This window comes from Hippoglossus hippoglossus, chromosome 8 (assembly GCF_009819705.1).
Source record: "Hippoglossus hippoglossus isolate fHipHip1 chromosome 8, fHipHip1.pri, whole genome shotgun sequence".
Lineage (NCBI taxonomy): Eukaryota > Metazoa > Chordata > Actinopteri > Pleuronectiformes > Pleuronectidae > Hippoglossus > Hippoglossus hippoglossus.
This window is the reverse complement of record NC_047158.1, coordinates 16510644-16531820: the sequence shown is the minus strand read 5'-3', so window position 1 is coordinate 16531820 and position 21177 is coordinate 16510644. Positions and strand designations below refer to the sequence as shown.

At 44.3% G+C, this 21177-nt stretch overlaps 1 long non-coding RNA gene across 2 annotated transcripts; it reads left to right on the top strand.

The window, feature by feature from the left end:
- The first annotated feature begins 7554 nt into the window (after positions 1–7554).
- On the top strand, positions 7555–16325 carry LOC117766391. Of its 2 annotated transcripts, XR_004614706.1 has the most exons (4): positions 7555–7657; positions 7897–8021; positions 9732–9844; positions 16259–16325. It is a non-coding gene; the product is annotated as an uncharacterized LOC117766391 (long non-coding RNA). The 2 variants fall into 2 exon arrangements; XR_004614705.1 differs by lacking the exon at positions 16259–16325 and having other exon boundaries at positions 9732–10020.
- Positions 16326–21177: the final 4852 nt, after the last annotated feature.

The window sequence follows — 21177 nt, the reverse complement described above, 5'->3', positions numbered from 1 at the left end:
GACACCTCCTGTGCCTCAAGGACACAGAGGATCAATGTAGCGATGAGACGTGGATAGTCTATGGGCAGATAAGGGAAATGTGCCGAGGTATTTTTTGATTCGTCTGTGCCAGTGAAAAGTAACAGCACATTATGTTGACGACTTGGCATCTTTTATTTTCTCCACCCAATTACTCATGACTTTTTAATGCAGCGTCCTCCATTAAGAGGACAAAACAGCAGGACAGGATGTGACATGGTGTAGTCTGTGGTCCTGTGCATGTTCCAAAGCCCCTGAATGAGACTTGAATAGTTGGTGATCTAAATAAAAGAGAGAGAGAGGCAGTAGACCCTCTGCTTTGTTTTCCAGAGCACATTGTGTTATTAATTATTGACAGTACCCACTTACCACAGCAACAGTATAAACAACGCGTTATTATTGTTGTGGATCCGCACTTACCAAGTAAAAGTGTAATATAGTAAAAGTTTATAAAGAAAAAGGGATAACTACAGAAAAGTTTCAGCACCTTTACATCTTTGTTAGTGTTGTTTTGTTTTCATGTGTTTTTCTTTTTCTTTGAGTGGTGTTTTCTGGTGGTTAGGCGGGTCGTCCACTGTGACGGTTTGATCCCAGGCTCCTCCAGTCCAAATGCCAAAGTGTTCTTGAGCAAGACGCTGTACAATTGCCCCCGACGACTGTGGACAGAAGCGCTGCAGCACATAGTAGCGCTGTCTGAAGGTGTGTGAATGGGAGCATGTGACTTAAAGCACTGTGAGTGGTTGATAATACTAGAAAACTGCTGTATGAACACAGTCCTTTCACCATTCTGCCTCGTTTCAATGCAAGAACCAAAACTACACAGGAAGAGTTCATTTGTTTTTTTATGCCCTGGCACATTTTTTATTTGTTTATCAAGGATGAGATGGATTATTCAATTTCCAATATAGTTGCAGTCTCCTTTCAACAGCCTTAAGAGTGCTCCTTGCAGATTCCCCTGTTACTTCGCCTGTAATCATTTATTATTGCATTGAAATATATCCAGACATATCAGTCTGTCACACATCAGAGTGGCTCAAATGTCTCCTAAGTGCTCTCCCTTCTCTGCTCAGTGTGCAGATAAGCACACACGTCACATTTATGAAAACCCAGCTCTCTCTCATATACTCTCAGCATTTGGCATTTTTGGCCTCTGCGAAACATCCCGACATGTACGAGCAAACGTGAGCCCTTCACTGTGGAGAGGACACGTTTGCATTCACATTACACTACGTTTACAGCCAGATGTGTCCTTGACCGCCTCCAAATGTGGCCTGAGGAAACCAGTGAGTCCCAGTAGGTGCATTCACACCTGCATACTCAGCTGTTTACCGGTGATTGGCTCAATCCGGACACGTTTTTAAGGGTCGGCGTGACTCTTCGAGGTGTTTGGGGAAGCAATCGTCTCCTGGTTTAAAGAGTGCATGAGGTGAAAGAATGGAAGGAGTGTGGAAAGGAGGGGAAATGCAGAGGTTTAAAGGACAGCTGCGATGATATGAAGGAAGTAGGAGGGGAGAGGAGACAGTTGTGCCTCCAGGCGCTGGGGGTGACCTCTTAGAGAGAGAGAGAGAGAGAGAGAGAGAGAGAGAGAGAGAGAGAGAGAGAGATATGAAAGAGAAAAGAAATGAAGAGGGAGCTGGTGTAGATGGACTTGAGGCAAGAAAAAAGGCAGTGGAAGAAAATCAAATAGTGAGAGTAAGTCCTGTTCGTCAGCAGCAGTGCAGACACCACTGGCCCCCAACACATGCATTGATTGCTGAATTGACTGTCTGACCTCTGACCTTGCAAATCTATGCATTTACAATGAATAGGTACTTACAGCTGATTTATGCTCACTACTGAAAGTCTTGTTTGATGGAGCGACGAGCAATGGTCATCACAATTGTTTGATTCAAAACTGCTGACAGCAGCAGAGGCCCCTCCCACGGTGAGAGAAGTGGGACGGTGAAAATGTCTGAAAGCATCTACCCATCCAGTGCTGAAGTATATAGCAATGTTATGTAATGTAATATTTACCAAATGATGAACATTAATGACAAAACCCTTTCGTAGACACTCTTGTTAAAGTTGTCAACAGGCTTCTAGGTTGTATCTGTAAGGCCACAGGGGAAATTGAATGTAGCCTTCATCTCGTAAGTAAAGATAAGGCTAAAAAACAACATTTAAAATGATATTATAATTTTATTATTCATTCTTTAAACGTGTATTTGGTTTTGGAATTTGCCCGTCTGTGTGAGATTTTGTTTTATGACTAATAGACTCAACGCAAAGTTGCTTGTGCAACGTTAGTTTGACAGAAAACGAGGACATGTCGTTCACAGGCACTGCTGATTTATGTTTTATTAATGGTTATGTTCTCCTGTTTTAAGATGCCGTGAGATCATAATGTGCTGGTTGTGAATTTTTCTTTTCTCTCTGACTAATGTGAAACCTAAGGAAAACTCTTTCTGCTCTCAATCATTGATGAAGCATGAATCAGCCCTTTATAAATGACTGATAAGATATCTGAGGTTAAAATGGTTTAACTTTCTAAGAATACTTCGCTCACTATCCACTGCAAGGCACGGCCCCCAAACTTGCCTCGCTTACGGCCCCCAGATGTACATCCACTCTCCACTGGTCATCGGCGGAAAACAAAACTATTTGTATTTTTTATTTCCTATAAAGCACAGTCAGCAAAAGCGAGGCCCGATGGCGAGAACACTTCAGACGGTTTTGGGGGCGGTGGCTGGTGGCTGCAGAATCTCAAGTACTTGTCATAATTCTGATTAGGACTGACCCTGAAACGACGCAGCGTGCAATTAGGACTCACAGAGGGAAAAATTAAAAGTAAACAGCAGGGGATCGCTGCCGAGACGTGTGCCTGATAGATGAGAGGAGAAACAACAGAGGAGGAGGAGGACGGAGGATGAAAGAGTAAAAGATGGGGAATAACAATCTCACTGTTGTGTTAAAGGAGTGAGGGAGGGAGGGAAGCTACTCTGTATTCATGGCTGAGGAAAAATACTTTGTTGAATTTGTGTGTTTAACTCCCCCCCCCCCACACACACACACACACACACACACACACACACACACACACACACACACACACACACACACACACACACACACACACACACACACACACACACACACTCATAGATCTCTCAGCAGGCCAGTTCCCAACATTCCCTGAATATGTAATCACATCCCATCTGTACACCATTCGTGTGTATGTCTATTTCAGACGCGCATGTGCACTCAGAAATCGATGGAGATGAAGTGGTCATGCACCAGCAGAAATCTCATCAAACTTCAAATGAGATTCTGCTTCTTTAGATCGCTTTATAAACCGTCTCTATTATCTTGAAATGTTCCCATTGTGCTTTTTTTCGCCCATGAGGTTATTCAACTTGTTATAATCCACCCTGTCACACAAGCAAATTACATCTTGAAGCTTTTACAATAATAATTTAAATATCCAGCACAAACATATTAAATAAAAGATGTGCGATGCTGAAGTGGTTTTTCCATTTAGTCGGGAAGGTCACACACTTTGCTCGCATGACACTTGTGGTTCCCCAGTGCACGGCTGTGTTGAATATGCAGATTTGATCCTTATGTATGTGTTTCATGTGTGTGAATACTGTATTACGCTGATATATATTTACATTCGTCCCTATGAGGCACGACATCGAATTATCAGGTTATGTTTTCATGCATTTGTTTGTGTGTCTGTTGGTGAACAGGATTACGCAAAAACGATGAAACCAATTTCCACTTCATTTTGTGGAGGAGTGAATTTTGGTGCAGATCAGGATCAACATCTTCTCTAATCACTCAGAGATTAATTCATGGATCTTGATGAAGAAGGCCTCAGGCATGTTTAGGAAAAAGGAAAAAGGAGAGTAAAGGTCTCAAAACCTTTCTCTTTCTGAGAGCTTTTAGAAATGTTTGATTTGCATTTATGCATAGCCTTGTTAGTTTTTTTTTTTTTTTTTAATTAATTTTTTACTGCTTTAGCTCTGCTGCTTTATCTCTCTCTCTGTGGCTCATTTAGTTTTATTCAACAGTCTTGTTAGTTTTAAAACTTTTGTCTTGACTTCATCTTGTTAAGCACTTAATAACATTGTTAATAAAACTACTATAAAAAATATATTATGATGCTGATGCTGATGATGATGATGATAATAATGAGAGTATACAAACAAAATGTTATATGGCAGTTTTATATGGCCAGCTCATATAATGTTTTCAATGCTGGAAAGTAAAATAAATATAAAACAAACAGAACTTTTTTTTTGTAACTAAAGATCTAAAGAATAATTTTTATCAAATTATATAAATGTCATCATCAACACACTGTCTGATGGTCCCTGATATCCCAGTTCCTTTGCCCCTGAGCCTGAATCACGCAGCCATAGCGCGAGAGATAAGACTGAGAGCAGTCTGCCTCTGCTGCACCCTGACATCATCTACAATCGTTTCCCTCCTCTCCCAGAACACAAGATGACAGACGGACCCGAGACGGTGCATCTCCTTATCTCACAGAACATGTTCCAGTGTGTCCCTGTAATGCAACGTAAAGCCGCAGCTGGAATCACTCATCCAGCTTCACACACTGACATGTCCCATCTTTACTGTCATTCTGTCTGCTTACTGTTTATTCAGCCAACAATGCTTTAACAACAATTCATCCTTTGTGCTCATGAAAGAAATATTCAATGTTCAAAACTCCTATTTGTGGACTTACATGACTGGTACATCACATTCTGTTAATGGCTAAAACAAGTAAATGATTTCTGATGCGTGTTTTGAGGACTGGTTATGCATTGAAGGAGATGGTGGTGGATAACTGTGGCTCTGGGTCTATAACTCTTTACACAAGTCTTTATCTCGGGCTGGAGACTGACAAATACTTTGCCCTGTGGTGCATCTGGTTGGAGCAGACACAGTGTAGCACATTCATAGTCCTTGAACTGGGCTGGACTGCTGCAGGGTTTCCAGACATCCTGCTCCCGTGGCTCAGCACGACAGGTGTGCATGTGACACACACAGACACACAGGCACACACACGCGTGCTCATGCATGTTAGTGAGGACATTCATTGGCATAATGCACTCCCTAGTCCCTGACCCTCCCCTTAACCATCAAGACGAAATGCCTAACCCGTTTTCTATCTCAACCTGAACTTAATTCTAACCCATAAAAAAAAGTCTCAACCCTCAAACAACCCATTAAAAGTGCGGACCAGCCAAAATGTCCTCACTTTCCCAGAATGCCTTCACTCTGTCGGTTGTAGGCTCAAAATGGTTATCATGAAGATATCTGTTCAAGTACACACGCACGCACGCACGCACGCGCGCACGCACACACACACACACACACACACACACACACACACACACACACACACACACACACACACACACACACACACACACACACACACACACACACACACACACACACACACACACACACACACACACACACACACACACGATGCATGCATAAACTGAGCACAGCACATTAGCATTTCCTTTATTCAGCCTCTGTCCTGTGGAGCCAGTGTTGTGGACACTGAATTGGAGTGAACCAATAATCAGCTGGCAAACTAACTGGTCATGAATGAGAATCAGCAGCCAAACAGAGCTGGATTGTACGACGCAGCAGCAGTGTGTGAATATTTGAATTTTATACGATGAAGAATTTTATAGTATGGGGGATGTAGTACAGAAACTGGGGGACATATGGACAGTTAAAATGTTTAAAAATGTGCGACTAATTTGTTTGCCTCGTCAAAACCTGGTGCCCACATCACCCACAATGCAGTTCAACCCCTGACAGTTCAGTGCCTCTAGCCTCAAGCAGAGAGAGGAATAATCTCACCACACCCACAGAGATATGTTATATTTTCACACTTGTAGTGACATCACATTAGGTGTTTTATCAGACTTCACACGGCTCGCTCTGAAACCACAACAAGGATTTATGCAACTTTTCACATTTCCATTCGCTCTCCCCAAGATCCTTGTAGCAGACGCTGTTTGGAATTGGTGGCGTTTCTCTTTAAACCTTTTTTCCGTCACCTATGTTCCCTTTTGTCTTATTTGTCTTCTAATGCAGCTGTGCTACAAGATACACTGTGTGAGCAAGAATAAAAGATCCATCCGTTCCCACATCTTGCTGCTAATTACGATTTAAAAAGCCAACTTTGGAGTGTGCGCCTCCAAAAAATACCTTGATTCATTAAACTCTGCGTTTACTTCACTTTTGTGTTTTGATGTTGCGACAGAAACAAGGAGCTCTGACCCAACACTCCCACTACAACACTCTGCCTCCTAAATATTCACACCTGCTACCGAGAGGAAGCGCCCAGCTGCTGAGCTTCACACTCACAGGTTTGCATTAGTCCTCTGAAATTACACTTCAGAGACCAGAGGTGCTGCTCGACTCACCGAGTCACTTACAAATGCCCTTTGATCCGGAGGGACACGCATATGGTGTCACCGCCCCTCCCCGAGTGTCGGCCACATCAATAACACACGACAGACGCAAAAATTAAAAAAACACAAAAGAAAACCAATATCTCAAAAAGCGGTGTCACACACGAAGAAGACACTGACGAAGATGTCAAGAGAGTTAGTGATGATGAGAGCTGACACCGGTCTGTGTGTGTTGTCACTTCCTGCCTCTGCCTGCTGCCCCCGGCTGCTCCACCTTTCACCTGAATAACGCAGAGGATTTGTTGCTGTTGTGAACGCGTCTGTGCAGAAAGCCTCCTGCTGTGTTGTGCATGTGGGAAAGGAAAACTTTGGGTAAACTATGTAGCCGATTCTCCAGATTATACCCACAGGTCATATTTGAAAACGGCTTAGGACAGTCGAGTCGTGTCTGTTGTCCTGACCTTTGCTCTATATCACACACACACACACACACACACACACACACACACACACACACACACACACACACACACACACACACACACACACACACACACACACACACACACACACACACACACACACACACACACACACACACACACACAAATCTTATTTTGACGTAATGGTGCCAGAGATGATATCTTTGGAATACAACTGGTGTCTTCTGTGGGGAAGGTGAGAAGGACTCTGCGAACATGTGACTCATGTCTTGATTACTGAGGGAAGTCACATGAGGTTGATTTGCAGGACTAATGTTGGACTGGTTAAAGTCCAAAGTCTGTTTTGTCCAGCCTCCACCATATGTTGCACAGCTGTTTCTGCGAACAACTGAGAACAGCAACTTAAATTGCCTCTAACTCCTATCAGAAGTCCACCACTAGTACATTTACTTGTGCATGTGTGTTCTTTTGAATTCTTGTATGTTGTGTCACATGATGTTTATTTAATTTCTACCACAAATGAACATCTGACTAAACAATGCTGCTCACAAATCTTTCAAATAGCACTCCAAGAGCCATCCCCCCCCCCCCCCCCCCCCCCCCCCCGGAAGGTCCATCACAAAATTGTCATTTCACGTCAACATCCCCGTGTAGGACACATAAAAGCAACTCCAAACTACCTCTGCCGGGTAAATAGGCCCCCAGTGAGGGGAAAATGGCTGCAATTACAGACTATGGGAATAGAATCTAGGAGGTCGATCATCACAGGTATTAAGTGTGAAAGTCTTTTGTGTGCTTTTCTATTTTTCTCCAAATAAAATGTGCCCGTGTGCAGGTATATGCATGCGTTTGTTACGTCTTCTGCATCCGCCTGAACCTCTACTTCCAGCTCAGAAAGCAACAAATGTGAAAACTGCTGGGTTATTCTTTTTTCTTGTAAGATTTCAGCAAATCTAACTCTAGTTTTGCTCTTATTACTTTCCACTCTTCCCACCTGTCATCCATAGTCGCCCGACTCCGGATGTGTTCCGACGAGTTTCCGTGGCCAGCCCCAAACTCCAGATGATGTCTGAATGAGCCCATGAAAGAAAACAGCCGGAGATTCTCAAGAAGATTCACCAGGAGCAAGTGGGTGTGTTGATGATGTTTCTGACAAAAAAGTAACAAACATAAAGAATGCAAATGTCTCAGGACAAGAAAAGCGGAGCCATACTCATGGAAGACACTGATGATGATATCAAGAGAGCTTTTTGGGATATGGGCTGATGCCGGAGTCGATGTGCTGTAAACAAAAACATGTGATCTCTGCAGACGCATAACTATGCTACGTCCAGCTGCCTCTGCCTGCTGCATTACTCCTCTGAACGATTCCAACACATCTGCGTTGTTCAAGTGTGAAAGGAAATCTCCAAAGAAAGTCCGTACTCAATTGGGGGGACATTCTCCGGAGTTCACGTCCAAAAAAAGCTCCAGTTGATGTGATCACAAGTGGACAGCTCTGAGGTGTGAACGTACCCAGGACACACTGAGGATGCATTTGAGATCTGATCAAATTCAGAGGTCTAAAATCAACAGAAATGACAAATGTGTGTATTTTACATTTCATTTTAATACCAGGTATGAACAGGGCCTCAGCTAAATCTGATGGGTTCTTATGTAACAACCCTGCAGCAAAACATCTTCACCAAAGTTCTTTCAAATTTCCTGGGCGTTTTGTTTTGACATTGTAGATTACAGAATTATATTTTATTACACTATTTAGAGGCGACTTCAATGTGTTTTCCTCTTTCACTACTGTAAATCGAGAGGATGCCTCGGTACTGTAACAGAGTGATACCGGCAGTGCAGCGTCTCCCTCTGTCTGTGTCCCTCAGATTTATAACTCAATTACAAAAATGACTGAGCCGACTGGAACCATGCAATTCACCTCCACACGGCCGCCCTGTGTCATAAGCGTGTTGACGTAACCGATCGGTTACAGCAGCCGCCCACGACGGAGAGATGCAGAGGGATGGGAGAGGCAGGAGCGCAGAGAGAGAGAGAGAGGGAGAGAGAGAGAGAGAGAGAGAGAGAGAGAGAGAAAGCCCTATTATCCTGATTGCCCCTCAGTATCCAGGAACTCTGAGAGCCACATTTCTGTCACTTAAATTTCACAAAGTGCCTCGCCTCCGTCGTCTAGGGCACATTGTTTGCCGTCACCTCTGCACAAACAAAACTCCCATTGAGGCAGAGCGAGCGCAGGCCTCCGGTGATGTCACAGTCGCCATGGTAACTATTCTCACGGTGCCCCCCCCCTCTCCTCCTCCCCTTTCCTTTCACCCTCTTTGATCCTTTAAATCTCCTCTGAGTGAGAGTGCCATTCCATCTGTCTGTCGCGCTAATGCCTTCTCCTGCAAACATGCAGGCTGCACTGTGCGACTCTGATGTCGCCGATTCACGAAATCTCCGGGACGCGGCAGAGGTGGAAGAGGGCTGCGTCACTGCGATAGGTTTGAAATGCTGAAAAATGTTTACACAAAACATACGTCACACACGTGAAAAAGCCCGTCACACCCCTGACATCTTAATGTGAAATTCATTTAATAGTTAGAGTTGGGAGGAGGATCAAATAAAGAGAGCAGGCTGCTGTTTGGTATGCATGTGTCTGTTGATTTACGAGGGAGAGCTGTGGAAGGGGACGCTGGACTCAGAGATGGATGAGATAGATGGGTGGTGGTGATTGATGACGGACTCAGCGGTGATGAACACTGCACAAAGGCAACAAGAGAGAGAGAGAGAGAAGGGAGGGGGCAGATACACACTTAAAAACCAATGGCACTATTTTTGTTTTTCTCCTGTTCAGCATCTGAGACGTGATCCACATAACTGCCCCTCCGGCCTGAGGAGGAAGACAGTGACTCAGAGAGGTTTAATTCCAGAAGAAACTGCAGAGAGGGCGGCCCGAAATACTTCAAGGTGTACACTACTCTTTCACTTCATACAAAGATGGTAACCTGGTATATTTGTGCATATAAGGAACGCCAGTGCCCTCAGAAACCCAAGTAACTCCCAGTTCCCAGTTCAGGAAAGTCTGACGGACAAGTGAGTTTTTCCACTGAAGTTATAGCAGAGACCGGCAAAGTCACTGGTAAAGCAAATACGACCCAATTAACAGGCGACCAAAATGAAACATCCTCTCTGGGTTTGAACACAGTTAGAAACCATGTGGGTGATGTAAATAGTATTAACAAAATAGATGTAGTCGCTTTAGACATTTAAGTGAAGAGTTACATATTATATCTTTAAGTACTTTTACTTACCACTGGTGCGATAATAACTGTGGTATTGTGGTTGAAGCACACAGAGGTCATTTTCTTTATTATTTCAATGTAAGAATTAGAATTAAACAGCTTTACTGTCCACAGTCATTATTCACACATAAATAAAAGTAAGAGAGATTTTTAAAAAGCTGTTTAGTAAGAGCATTGATAATATCGTATCATAAGCATTGTAATGGAAACTTTAAAAAATATTGCATGAGTATAACCAGTGGATTGCACTTCAAGATACAGTTGAAACTGACTTATAAAAAGTCAGATGTATTGATATATACACATTAATATTAATAAAACAGCATTTAAAAGAAGGGCTTGAACCCTCATCAGATAGATCAGCCAAAAAAAAAAAAACGGTATTTATCTTGCTGGGTTTTGTTTAATCTAAAAAGTCAGTGTGGCCTCTGAAGCTTGTCGGGGGGGTCACGTCCCACAGCAGCTGATAGTAACGTGTGGACCTGCTGCCGTTGATCACTCTTGATCTCACAGAGACCTGGTTATTATGTAAAAACAAAGATTTATTTTTAGCCCCCCCAGCCCCTCCCAACCCCAGGCTCGGACCCGGTTGTGCTGGTTCCATCATGAGAACATATGGATTACAGGCTGCATTACGCAGTGTGAGGTGTGGGTCGGTGGCGTAATATGTTTTTTATATATACACACACACACACACACACACACATATAAAATGGTGTTATTTACATTTTATCACATGTGGAGTGCAGCACTGTATGAGGGGCAGTTGATAAAATAACTGATATGTAAAGATAATAAGCCAAAGTAAATAAACTAAAACTAAACAATACAAGAGAAATGTTGCAATTAATCTTTGTTTGTTTAGTTTTTTCTGTGAGTGTGAGTTTTATTTTGCTTTAATCGAAGCCTCGGCCATGTTGACCACACAGCGGTCATTCAGAGGCCAGGTCTCAGTAGCCGCGGTCACATCCAGCTCATGGGTTATGCAACGTGAACATACAATGACCTGGTTAACACTGTTGTACTACAACAAACAATTTTCCTACTGTATTTACACAGAGGTCTATGCAGCATGTGCAAGAAACTGGCTGCGTTGAAATCAGACGCGTGGAAAATGAATGTTCTTCATGAGAGCAGACAGAATAAGAGACAAACAGATAGAATGACAAACAACCGGGGAGGATCTTGCAGTAAAAAAAAAAAAAAAAGCAGATGGCGAAAAGCAGCACAAAAAGACAAAGCGATGAAGAGAGGGTGCACGGGAATAATAAGGCATGATGTAAACATGGTGAGAGGGGGGGGGGAATCTGAACACACACAGGCAGAAAATTGAGGTGGCGGTCAGCCAAGGGTCGTGTGAACCGAATTTCAAATCTAGACATGAAAAACCTCTGCTGCATTTAAATGAAATACAGAAGTTAATTCCTCACAAGTATTTAATCACCCGGGGCTTTCAACCTGTCGTAGAGTGATGCCTTTGGATTAAGAAACCGGGCGCTACATCCATTAGCTCCACATCCCTCTTATACAATTACATCCACCTTGGAAAACTAGTGATGGGAACGGGATCCAGATTTTTACACATGCCCGCAGTTGAGTTCAGCGATGCATGTGTCCCATTAGCGCCCATTCTGCAGCCAGTGTTTCAGACAAAGTCTCACAGGCTTTGATCAGCCCAATGTCAAATGTGAGACGGAATGCCAGGACGGCCCAGCTGCCCCTCCTCCTACCAGGCCGCTCAATGGTCTCCTTGTTCGGAGCCAGTGCCCTAGAAGTGAGGCTTCATGGAGGCAGCAGTTAAATTTGTTCCTTTGTGCATAAATAAAAAACATGGATGGATGTAGGGGGGGGGATGAAAGGTAACGAGGACAGGTCGCTGGTGTGTAAGGTCCTTGTGAATAATCAGCGCCGCATACAAACACTGCAGAGCGCAGCCACCGGAGATGGGACGAGGAACAGGAGAGGGCGGGGGACAGGGGGGGGGGGGGGGGGGGGGGGGCAAGTGGAAAAATCATTATCTGAGCACTGAGGGCTGTTTCAGGTCAGATTATTACTGGCAAGGACAAGTGAAGCGGCAGCATGGGGAAAGACGGACAGTGGAAGAGTGTGGAAAGAGCGGTTGACCTTTGTTGCAATGTTTGTTTGTTAAGCAGGGTTTGTTTTGTGGGGAACTGGACGGCCACTAAGGGAAGAGCAGCATTTTTTTTTACGAGTCTCCTGCCTGAGCTGACAGGCAGGAGAAGGGAAGGAAGGGGAAGCGTCAGAGAGGAGGAAGAGCTCTGTTGCCTGTCAAACCGTGGAACAGCTTTGGATTGGAGAGGGACAATGACAGGAGGGGGAGAGAGGACAAACATTGGAGGGGGGAAATTGTCTCGGTATCTGTGACGCTGGTGATGCCAGGTCTCTCCGTGCCTTTGGGATCAGCAGCGATCATTATGCCGTTTCTATTCTTGCACATCATGCATCCTGTGTTCAAGGATCCTATCATTATCCTGTTTGCGTGCGTGTGTGTGTGGTTACCTCTCACCTAATGAGTCTGTTTGGAGACGCTCTGATGCAGAAAGTGCGCATGGCCACCCAAACACACAATGAAGTCCTCTCACACGTAGCAGGAGACTGTCCGGGTCAGACGTGTTCTCAACAACAAGAAGATGTTGAGAACACTCAGGCGAGAGGTGGAGGAGGACATGTCTAGATTTGAGGACATGATGTCTAAATTCTGCTGCAGAAATCTAAGTGTTTTTGTGAACAGGGGTTACCTGCCCCTTATCCTTATCTCCAAAAGCTCTCGAATCCCGTTGTCTTTCCAAGTTGACATCTCCATATGCGCCGCGTGCCAGAAACATCGTAAACATTTCCAATCGCTCACTTTTTTCCGAATATTTTCCTGCTGGGCTCACGCCGACATTTGCCGGACATTTTACTATAGGGGCCTGCCAGAAAATGCCCGGCGCAACTGACTCAAACATTTTCATTCTCACATACAGCCCCTTCTGGAAAAGTTCAGGAAGATGTCCAGACTTCAGTGTAAGCAAAAGAAAAATGTGTATATCAACATTTCAAGAAGAAAGAAAAATCCAATTTGTGTTTCTTTCCCCTTTTGCATTTCACCTCTGACATGATGTCCAGCTCAGAAGTATTCAGCCGTAGTATCGGACGTATTCAAGGTTTCAGGCTTTGATGGCCTCAGGCTGGAGCACGAGCAGCATGTAATGACAGAGCACGCTCAAGGACAATGGAGGGCCAAAAAAATTGTGGCTTACCTCCAAGGTGCTCACGCAAACCCCCCCCCCCCCCCCCACAGGAGCAGATACAATCAATATAAAATGGAACTTGGAGCTAAAAATATGTGTGCGGCCGAGCAGCTGCGCGGTGAAATATGAGCGCTGGAAATTAGAAAAGGGTCAACAATAAAGGCAACATTTAGTGATCTGACAGCACTATCTCACATTACTGATGAACCACGGCTCCATTTACTTCTTGATATGCAGTGCATGAAAGCTCTTGATGCACCACTGAAATAAGAGACTCACATTTCCTAGTATATGTCAGATGAACTGGTATATCTACTGAGTGCCATCAACCTGCAGCCATGGGAAACATTATAAAAATAAATTGAGATTTATTATAAAGGCAATTGGAGATGTTGATCTATCTTAGCCTTTTACAGGCCACATTCCCACGTGTCTTATTTGGTGCACGGTTCGGACCAAAAGAAGTGGTCTTGGTCTTTCACCAATACGTCAGCAGGGATTGGCTGTAGCCACTGGACATTCAACATTGGGAAAGAGGTGGTGTGCATGTTGCCAGCGTATTGTGGGGCTGAAATACAGAGATTAACCTTTCATACCTACAGTCAATTTAGAGTCTGCAATTAACCTAACGGAAACCAGCAACTGTGGGAGGAAACTGGTGTACCCGGGGGAAAAAGCCACGCAGACGCAGGGAGAACATGCAAGCTCGACACAGAAAGACCCCAGCCCGAACCTGGATGGTAAATAAACATCTGTTCTAATTCCATACACAGTAAAAACACTAAACAACCTTTCAGTACTTTGGGAAAAATCAGTGCAGCAAGTGTTTGTTTTTTTTACTCTTGGAGGACTCCTCCCGCAAGCTCAACATAATTCAGTACTCAAAACTCAATAGTGTTTTCCATCAGCAGTTCTGCTCTCTGCCTTGTTCCACTTTCTTGTTTCTTTGGCCCCCTGAGTATTTCCTCCAGCCCCCACAGTATTTCCTCCAGCCCCCACAGCTCAGCCAGGATGCTGCATCCTCCTTGACGAATAACAAAAAAAGGGGGGCAACTAAAGAGAAAAGTTAAAGTTAAATATGATCAAAAAATTTGTGTATTCTTAGATTTAAAGATGAAAATGTAACAATACTTCATTAAAACAACTAGAGCTATGTTATATATTTTGTTGACTTTATCCAACATGTTTCCAACAATGTTCAAACGCAGAAAAATCACAGATAACACAATTGCAGATGTAACACAATTGCCCTTTCAATTGTGTTCCACCGCTTTAACCGTGACTTTGCTCGTTTCCAGGGCAACAACATATGACAAAGTAAAAATACACTGCTCGCCTGTATTGGTCCCTCGTTATGAGTCAGTATCGTTCACTGTCTTTGTGAATGATGTGAACAAAACTGGAACACATTACCTGAGTTGTGAGTGTCATGGCAGATTTTATTTGGCAATGGTGGTGATGCCAACAACTCCCATGATCCCACGCTGCTTCACAATGTGATTCTACTTGGTCTTTTGTTGCTGTTTTCACTAAGAGACCCTGAACTTTCGTTTCCCATCTTATTTTGAAAGGGAAATGAATCCATTAATCATTATCAGCTCTTCATCCGCAATCGTTATATTATAACACAACATCATCATAATCCATATATGCAACACCATCACTATAAAATATTATATATATATTCTTAATTAATCAATTAAAAACAGATTTTCCATCATTTGTAAGAATAATGTTCTTTTCTAAGTGACACCAGCCTTTGGATGCTCCTGGATGATATAAATGAAACTGAAGTCAGACAGCTCAAATGAAGGATGTACTTTTTCATTCTGGTGAAAGGAAGAGACTGTCAATAACACTCAGGAAAGCCTCGGCTACAGCGACAGGTCTCACGTTACCTTGAGATGGGGGAACAAATGTGTCTTTTTTCATTGGGCTCATATCTGTAACGGCTGAATGGTTTGGACGAACGCCACATATGTAAAACAGCCCGAGGCTCTGAAAAGACAGCAACAGGCTCAAGGAGAAATAATTCATGCAGCGAGAAAGAAAATGCTCCTGTCAAATCTATTCATTCTTTCCCCTTTTTCACTGTGTTTTCTCACGAGAAGAGCAAATCTAAATATGAGTGTATTTCATGCTGGTGATTCCGGGGGTGTAAAACAACAGATAATAAGGTGTTGTCTCCGAGGAACTACAACCGACCAGCTCTTTTTTTTTTTATTAGAAAAACCTTACAATGCCAACTTACTACACACCTTTCCAACACATGCTTTGGGCCAGTTTTCATCCATCTCTTTATACACACACACACACACACACACACACACACACACACACACACACACACACACACACACACACACACACACACACACACACACACACACACACACACACACACACACACACACACACACACAGTACCACAGGCCCGATAATAGCTGATGAAAGCAATGTTTGATGATGTTTAATACCAACAGCCTGGGAGGGAGGATACTTGAAGTTCAAATAATCAGCCCTGCCGTCCACTACTTCATTCATCCTGGAGACAATTTCATTTATCGCCGCAGCCCAGATACATCACCTATTACATCAGAGTCCACCTCATCTCCAAGGACACACTAACGACCCCATTAAATAAGGATGAGGAATCCTGCGGTGCGTTGCCGCTGCCTCCCAAGTGTGTTTCATTACTCCACGTGTGCGCCCGCATCAGTGTTTGCATGGGCCACGAGACGGCTCCCACAGCAGCACTTAAGTCTTCACACACATTATTACACTTTTCTGTCATCCCAACACTTGTATTTGTTTTCTTCCCACAGTGAACAGCAGCAGTGTCAACAGCCTTTGCACAGAGCGACGAGGATTCCCCCGCTGTTAAAACCCACAGTGAGTGTCTGAAGGAGTAAAGAGAAAGATGTTATGTTGTCATAGACGTGGTCCAACATGGGCCAGGGGATGTGCCTAAAAAGCTGAGTCATTGTTGTCCTCTGACTTCTGAACATATAATCAATACCTCGGGGCATCGGACAGCACACTGGAATTGGAGGCCATTTTCTTGCTCTGTTAAAGTGCCTGCAAGGCACCTGAGGAGTGGCATCAGTTCTGACACCGCCGTGCCATGGTTTTTCAAGCAGCCGCTGCAAAGCACTTGTGTTGGTCAGCATGAAAAAGAGGAAAGACGAGGGCTTATTTAATTACAGTATCTTTTTACAAACCACGTAAACAAGGATGCAAACGTATAGATTTACTGTATTTTTTATTTGCACTGTGGCAACATTGCAGTTTTCTTGGTTTTCCAGCAAATTCTGACAAATTCACACATCACATTCGACTGCCATCCTGCCACTTGTTACACATTCATAAGGAAATTGAATCAACACGTCTGCTAAGATCAACCACAGAGATGGACTGAATAGTAAAAGAGGCTGCGCTTGCATAAATAGCCCAAACTCCTTCCCTCTTCCCCTGTAACAAAGACAGGCATTCACCATCTTTGGTAGACACTGGTTCTTTCAGACCAGTTCTGGTCATGTTGCCATTCTTACTGAGAGAAAAATGCATTGTAAAAAGACGCAAATGAACCAGGACCGTGCGTGCTGTGTTTTCCACTGTGGGGAAATGTTCTTTTCACAGTGAAAGCAGAAGCGCCTATTTTATTTCTCCCCGTGCAGATATGCTGCGGGATTCAAAATGATCCTTCAGTCATTTCTGACCTACACTGTCAGTTGTACACACTCTTGCTGTAGGGCAATGCAAAGTACTGCCCTGACTACATGCTATGCTGATAACAAGTCAGTGAGCAAGCCCGGACCTTGACTCAGATCTTATGGGCGTTAGCCAGCAGAGAGCTGCTTTCAATGCTGGAGTCATCGTCCTCTGGTTGCCTTCTAATGCTCAGATAATAAAGACGATGAGACGTGTCAGAGAAAACAAAAAAAAAACGTAATTTTCATGGTGCCAGATTTCTCTGTGGTCTTCTTCGTAGTGCACATTTATGAATGAACTGATGCAGGCACAAATCAAGGACACATCTGTGTCTGTACTTGGAGGCATTTTTAGGAAGTGACCCTCTACCACACATCCTGTCGACAGAAATATTCTCTGTGGAGGATTGAGCTGAAGCTTGGGCCGATGTTGTGTTTGGACAAGGAGGAAAAAGCCTGTGGCCTCCACATTCACACAATAGAGTCTTTGAAATCCTGCAACACCTTAGACAGGGCGGGACCTGTTTTTTTAATCCTCACGTCCTCATTAGAAACACTAGGAGCTCCACAGCTGTTTATATATAGCCAGCATCTGAGAGACTCTTTTGTCCTAAATAAGTAATTGGATGGCACGAATGCTCTCATTTCCATAAATTAAGCCACAAAGTTTTACAAGTTTGGCAAAGACCCCCTGCCACGCACTCAGCGTTTGAGCATTTTGAAGCAATGTTGTGGTCCAATTAATGTTGGGCTGCACAAACACTGCTGCTGCTGCTGCAAACTCTGAGCCCTGAGGTGGCAATTTGTCTGATATCTTCTCTTATTTCTCATACACAGTCTGTCTGAGCCACTCCAGCCTGCAGCTGCTCTGCTCTTATATATTTTCAGTTGATGACTTCTTGTAAAACTTGTATCTGGACACTTGACGGATTAATCAAAGGCCACAGCACTCTCCCGAAAAGTGGTGGTGATGATGGGATTCCTCCGAGGAGGCAGTGGCAGGTTACTTTCCAGCAAACTAATCTGCATATAGAGGAAGTCGGGGTGGCTGGATTGGTCAGTCAAACTTCAGTGTCAATGTTTTTGTAATCATGACCGAGGTCATTCTCTAACAAACCACAATGTTTTCCTAAGCCCAACAAAGAGCTTTCAACACATTCAAATCAAAATTCTTAATTATTCCTGAAGATAAATATGAAAGAACAGCAAAAGGAGTAGTGAGCGAGCAGTGTTGAACAGGCCCTTGCGCTGCCATGCATGTCGAGGGAACAGACAGGAAGCGTATTGACACATCTGTGTGCTGTCGCTACCATCGGATAATATGCAAATGAGTTTGATGTCATTTCTTGCTCATGTGTGTGGCGTGAGAGACATAAAATGCATATTGTGTATCAATTCCCGGGTCTAATATTTGGTCCTAGAGAGCATGCACCAATGTTACAGACCAGACCAATGTAATTGGAATGGTGATTGTGACATGACGGCTGCCTTCTGTTGCCAGTGGGTGGCGCTATGACTGAGTTTTGGCATGCAGATGACTTCTGGCCGGGGATTCTTATCAAACATATTCAATTTGGAGCAGATTAGACAGTGTATATGTGAGTAGAAACAATTTCCTTAGTGCTGACGAAACATCGAGTCGCCACAGAGGAGCCGTTTGATGAAAACACAATTTTCACAATGACTCATCATCATCGTCTCGAGGTTTTTCTGACAAACATTACAGCAGAAAGTCAAAGATTCATCTGTCGGTGATGCCACAGTCAACTGAGACTCTTCCTGTCGAGGGATTGTTTAGATTTTGTTTTTGCCGCCAGTGTGCAAAGTAGCTGCTGAGTGAGCGCTCTTGGCTTTCGCACTGAACCCCCGGGATAAAATCACTCCATTGCGTCAAGTTGTTCTGTCCACTTGGTGAGGACGTCTGCAACAGCTGCAGGCAGCTGCAGACCCGGACCACGGGTGAGTCTGAGTGAGATGGAGGCAGCTGCCGGGAGGAACAGAGGCTGTGCACTGTCCAGCTCCCAGATAACGTAATGTTCTGCATAGAAGCGGTGAATATACAGCTCACAGCAACAGTCTCTGGCTTTTGTTTGATAGCTAGATATTCACACCAAATTCCAGTCACATACACAACAGGCACGCCTGGTGAGAAAAGACTTGTTTGCTAAATTAAAATGAAAGTACATGGAAATCAATGTAAGCACAACCAGCTCTAGCAATGTTTCTCCTTGCAACACAGGCACGTCCATCATTCTCAAGTTAGTATTTTGAGCCATTTCATTTCTCTTCTGCTCCCTGCTACTCTTTCATTGTATGCATCTGCTCAGTGTCTTAATACCACTGATTGATCTAAAAGCCACTGTGTGATGCTACTGACGTTTTTGCTGAGACAACAAAGTGGAAAGTAATAACTTTGTGGCAGCATTAAAACAATTCTGAGTACTGTTTTTTTTTTTGTAGTAATGATTGTCCCTTAAACAAATCCTGGTGCTGATGAAGTGTGATTGCCTTGCTGCAGAATAATGGAATAGCGTGAAAGGTAGGGGGTGGAAAAACATAATTTGCTAAATGTGCAGTGTGTAGATTGTATATTCTTTGTGTGTGTGTGCTCAGCAATCTCCGTAATTGCATGATTGGTAATGTCACCGCTGTCACCCTCGCTCAGTGATTTACAGTTTCAGCATTAAGAAAGGTGTCAACGACTACAAACAAATGGTCCAGAAGTTAATATGCCTTCGTGCACAACATGCGAGCCATATTTTCACGAACAAATGCTCCGCGTGAAGTAAAACTCTCTTTAATGTGCGAATATCTGCCGAGAAGAGAGTGAGCACGGTGGAAAAGTTCAGAATTATAATTGAAACCCCGCAGCAGTGATGAAATTATACCAAAAGGTGCATTGGGCTGTGGTGACTCCTGATAACGGATGTGAGGTTTGGACTGAACTGGTGGTGAAGGCAAATAGAAAGACAGATATTTCTTGATTTCAGCCCTTTCATTTGTGCATAAATGTGCAGTAGCTGGGCAGCCACACACACACACGGACACACACACACGGACACACACACACGGACACACACACACACACACACACACACACACACACACACACACACACACACACACACACACACACCAACATTTCCACCAACTCTCCTCTTGTCTCGGCTCCAGCTGTAGTTTGTTTGGCAGTAACAAAGGTTGAGGAGTGTTAATGTTTCACTCACTCTGCCAGTCTATCTGCCAAGTTCCTAAAAATGCACTGTAGGGCCTCTTGGAGAGGGGGGGGGGGGGGGGGGGGGGGGGGGGGGGGGGGGGGGGGGGGGGGGGGGGGGGGGGGAGGGGGGGACTGCTTGAGCAAACACAACCTCTCTCTCCCTCCTCTCTCTCTTTTCCTTCCTGACATTTTCGATAACTGCCCGTCATGTGCAGCAATAAGCACTTTTGCCGCCTCGTATTCTCCTCTCCCTCTTTGCTGTGTCAACGCAGCTGACGCATAGCACGCCCGAAACCGTTGAAGCCAATTTTCAGCAGCTCCTCTCAAGCACAAACGCTGGTCACAGATTCAGGAGAGTGATTTTCTAAGTGAGTGAGTTCTCACCCCCCCCTCTCCTCGAGTCTAAACATCAGACCATTCAACATGCACAATGACTGATGTGGTGACACGGGGCCAAACTGAGTTCCTCTCAGGCCCAAGGCTGTTCTGTCAGCCCACCTGAGTCCGACTGAGCAATGGGAGACCCTCTAGGTCTGTTGCCGGGTAGAAGCACATCTCCTCCCCTCGCTGTGATTGGCTGATGCCGTGCTGACGGCCCGGCCTCTTGGATCGCTGGTGTCTTCTCTGAGCTCAGCCGGCTGTCACAAACAGGCAGCGGAGAGCAAACCCTAACAACTGCTCTGGGGCCAGGTATTTGTGATCGGTTGGCTGCTAAAGATAGAGAACAGAGGCCTAGGTCGTCTGATCCAACATCTGTCGGTGTGCAACTCCACTCAACTAAGTTTCAAAAGCCAAGTTTACTTTGCCAAAGTAAAAA